Here is a 4,309-nt window from a genome sequence, read left to right as displayed (position 1 = left end):
AAAGGGCCCAAGACAACCATTGCCTTCACTCTCTGCTGCCCATCTGAGTGGCCCAAGCATATTGCCAGAGGCTCCTTGGACCTTTCAAGGCCACCAGGATGAGCTGAGAAGCCAAGAGGGTTCCTCCCAGCCATATATAATGGCATATCTTGAACCCGGCTCCTCAAAGTGAGCAGCGTGTTCCTGCCTGCCCTCAAAACCTGTGGTTTCTCAACTGCTAGGCTTTGAAAGCTGCCTCTCCAATGGAGCAGAGCTTGTTTCTTGGTAATCAAAGGCCACGTCTGCTTCAGGTCTGGCTACTCACATTCTGTGTTCTGCTTTGCTTCAGGACTGGAGGTAAGTATGGTCCCCACTTCCTGTCCCTGAACAGGTGAAGCATTAATAAGCCACTCTTCTACATAGGTTGAATCTATGAGCAACCCGGAGGGGGTGTACTTTGGGGCAAGAGTGGAATATATGCCTCCTTTAGTGGGGTTGTGATATTTCAGTGTTAGAGCTCTTGCCTTCCATGAAGAAAGCCCCAAGTTAATCCCTTACCTACCATCTCCAGTTGAACGTTTCAGTGAGCAGATCGTGGCGTATCCTGATAATGGGGCAAAATAGACAAGGCAGTTCCCTGTGTTTGTAGAAGTGAATCAAATCGCCCACCTCTTGTTGCATGTGTATAGTTGGAGAGATTTAGGGCTGCTCATCCTGTGCTTTTGAGGCAAGGGCCAAGGGGTTTTCCATTTTCCCCCACCACTTTCTTCAGGAAAACTCGCTACTTTCGGCTGAATCCAAACAAACGTCAATCCACAGACAACCCGACTGACGATTGCTTCAATTCAGAGTGTACCATCTTCGAAAAAGAAGGTGCTACAAATTTGCGTACAATTTCCATCTCTTAATATATACACAGAAATGCAAATTTTGTCCGACTGTCCAAGGGAAAAAAGATTATACCATTTCTGTTCTGGGGTCTCTTCTGACAGCTATGTGTGCTGATAGGATTTTGGTGGGTTAGGGTAATGAATATCAATTGGTCCTTCCACCAATGAAATACTGTCTCTTACAACAGATGCTGTGATATGCAGAAGATGCATCATAAAAGGTCCTGGCGAGCCATGCGTACCGAATGATGTGACATGTGAGGCATCATTCTGTATGATGGTAGAAACCTTTTCAGGTAAAGAGACTCTCCTGTCGATGTTCCTCCTTTTTTATGGTGGGCCTCAGTGTAGAAAACAAAGTCCTTGTAACTTACTTGTGTCCTTGTGTGAGTGTCTGGAGGCAGTTGGAGGCAGCTAACAGATTGAGGCTGAATCCTGAATCCTGGAGAGCCAGTGTGGTGTAGTGGTTAAGAGCGGTAGTATTGTAATCTGGTGAACTGGGTTCGTGTCTCTGCTCCTCCACATGCAGCTGCTGGGTGACCTTGGGCCAGTCACACTTCTCTGAAGTCTCTCAGCCCCACTCACCTCACAGAGTGTTTGTTGTGGGGGAGGAAGGGAAAGGAGGATGTTAGCCACTTTGAGACTCCTTAAGGGGAGTGAGAGGCAGGATATCAAATCCAAATTCTTCTTCTTCTTCTTCTTCTGACAAGACAGAAGTACTGTTTTGGAGGGACAGGAGGTGGAAGGGTGTGGAGGACTCCTGGTCCTGAATGGGGTAAGTGTGCCCCTGAAGGACCAGGTGCACAGCCTGGGAGTCATTTTGGACTCACAGCTGTCCATGGAGGCACAGGTCAATTCTGTGTCTGTCTACCAGCTCCATCTGGTACGCAGACTGAGACCCTACCTGCCCGCAGACTGTCTCTCCAGAGTGGTGCATGCTCTGTTATCTCCCGCTTAGACTAGCAATGCACTCTATGTGGGGCTACCTTTAAAGGTGACCCGGAAACTACAACTAATCCAGAATGAGGCAGCCAGACTAGTGACTGGGAGTGGCCACCGAAACCGCATAACACTGGTCCTGAAAGACCTACATTGGCTCCCAGTACGTTTCCAAGCACAATTCAAAGTGTTGGTGCTGACCTTTTAATGGCCTCGGTCCAGTATACCTGAAGGAGCATCTCCACCCCCATCGTTCATGTTGTATTATTGGACTAATACAATAAAATTATCTTCATTCACTGGATACTTCTCTGAGGTCCAGCTCCGAGGGCCTTCTGGCAGTTCCCTCACTGCAAGAAATGAAATTACAGGGAACCAGGCAGAGGGCATTCTTGGTAACCTACTTTTATTTTAATGTTGACACAAGTAGCTTTAGCAAAATAAATTCACGTGTCTGTTTTAAGTATACTTTTCAAGATTGAGTTCAAAATGTAAAGTATAGTTGGAAGAGGAGTAACCTTTGTTCTCTCTTTTGGTATGGATTTTGGACTAATACAATAAAATTATCTTCATTGACTGGTTAATCTCAACAAAGATACTTCTCTATCTCTCTCCAGTTGATACAGGTGAATTGGTGAAGACCATCAAAGAATGTGGCCCTGATAATATGATAGGGGCATGTGGAATGGAACCATCAGATGCAATGAAACTGAAAATGTCGTGCTGTGAAACTGACTTATGTTTTGACTGATTTTACTATTCTGTTCCTAAACTGCTCCTCCTTCCTGTTCCAGAGAAGAGGGCCACCCATTTGTGTCCACTCATTTATGCATTCCTTCGCTGTAACTTCTCCCAACAAAAGTGTGCAGTTGACTTCAGCAAGACAGTGGGATGGGATGTTCCTTGATGAGTTCATAGACACCTACCAAGCGGTGCTTTACGCTGTCTACTCTTACCTTCCCCACACCTGACCTCATATGAAGTCAGGCGTAGGGTGGATGTGGGCTGGGGTGGGGGTCTTCTGAAATAGCCTCTTGTGCCAAATGGGGAAGACCAGAATGCTTCCTTATGCCCAGAGGCCAGAGTTCCCCTCCCTTGCTAGAACTGGGCAAATCACAGAAAATGTTATCCAAAACATTCGCTTGTGGTTGGGATAGTGATGAGATTCGTTAAACAAGAGGGCAAACTTGGATGGTCTCTGCATGCTCGTGAGCAAAACCATCTGCCTCAAGTTATAGGACAGTTTTCTATCTTGGTCTGTTCTCTGTCTGAGTCTCATGATTCTCTGCAAACTCTGAATGATCATGAGTCCCATTCCTAGAGAGGGATCGTACATTTGGCATAACAGGAATCTGCCCTAATTCTGACAGGACCCTGATTATTTATCAGCTCTTTACCACGTTCTTAGAACATCTCCTTCCACACAGTCAGTCAAGATGGTTGGGGGGAGTCTGGAACCACTTCTATTTGGACTCTCCTGGGTCCTGTCCTTTGGATTCTCAATTCATCTCTTCCTGGAGCTCATGGAACCCCTCTGTTCTTCCCAACCCCTCCTTGGTTGGAGAGTTCAAATGTTCTCTTTTCTCTTTCCTGATGATTGCAATGTAACTGGAACATAGCAAAGCTTTTAAGTAGTGTGGACTGGTGGGAGTTCTAGGTGGCCAATCATGATAGAGTTCGATAATAATAGTTAAAACGATTGCTAGATTTGCATGCAGAAATAACGTGAGAGTAATACCTTGTAATATTGTTTTATCAGATGCTTCAATGGTTACTTTCAATAAAGTTTGCAAGTGAACTTGTGGTCTATATTTTGCTTCCAGTCTGTCATCTGGCTTCAAAATGGTGTCCAAATGTATGCAAACAAAGGCAAAAATCAAGAAGGTTCCTCCCAGCCTCATATAATAAGTGTCTTGTGAATTGGAAGGAACAGGCACTCTTTTCTCATAAGATAGTACAGTGGTACCTCAGGTTAAGTACTTAATTCATTCCGGAGGTCCGTACTTAACCTGAAACTGTTCTTAAACTGAAGCACCACTTTACCTAATGGGGCCTCCCGCTGCTGCCTCGCCGCTGCAGCATGATTTCTGTGCTCATCCTGAAGCAAAGTTCCTAATCCGAGGTAATATTTCTGAGTTAGTGGAGTCTGTAACCTGAAGCATATGTAACCTGAAGCGTATGTAACCCGAGGTACCACTGTATCAGGTGGGCATGGAGGTCTAGGACACTGTGTTCCACATTGGTCCTCCGCCCATTAGGATTTTGGCTAACAATCAGTATAACAGTACACCAAATAGCCGAAGAGAACCAGTGCCCTCATCCCCCTTGCATTTCAGAGATACCTCAGCATATTGCCGAAAGCCTCATGCAATTTCCAAACCCACCAGGATCAGGTGAGCTGAGATGCCCCCCAGCGTATACAATGGCTGCATTGAAGCTGATTCTTCAAACATGAGCAACATCTTCCTTACCATAAGTTAAGCTACTACTGCTATTTGTTG

At 45.6% G+C, this 4,309-nt stretch overlaps 1 long non-coding RNA gene across 1 annotated transcript; it reads left to right on the top strand.

Moving 5' to 3' along the window:
- Positions 1 to 222: 222 nt before the first annotated feature.
- LOC307209180 lies at positions 223 to 3,606 on the top strand. Its single transcript, XR_013835386.1, has 3 exons — positions 223 to 336; positions 1,058 to 1,165; positions 2,426 to 3,606. It is a non-coding gene; the product is annotated as an uncharacterized lncRNA (long non-coding RNA).
- The last annotated feature ends 703 nt before the right edge of the window (positions 3,607 to 4,309 follow it).

The sequence above is a fragment of the Podarcis cretensis genome (assembly GCF_951804945.1).
Source record: "Podarcis cretensis genome assembly, chromosome: 2".
NCBI lineage: Eukaryota > Metazoa > Chordata > Lepidosauria > Squamata > Lacertidae > Podarcis > Podarcis cretensis.
This window is presented reverse-complemented; position numbering and strand designations above follow the sequence as displayed.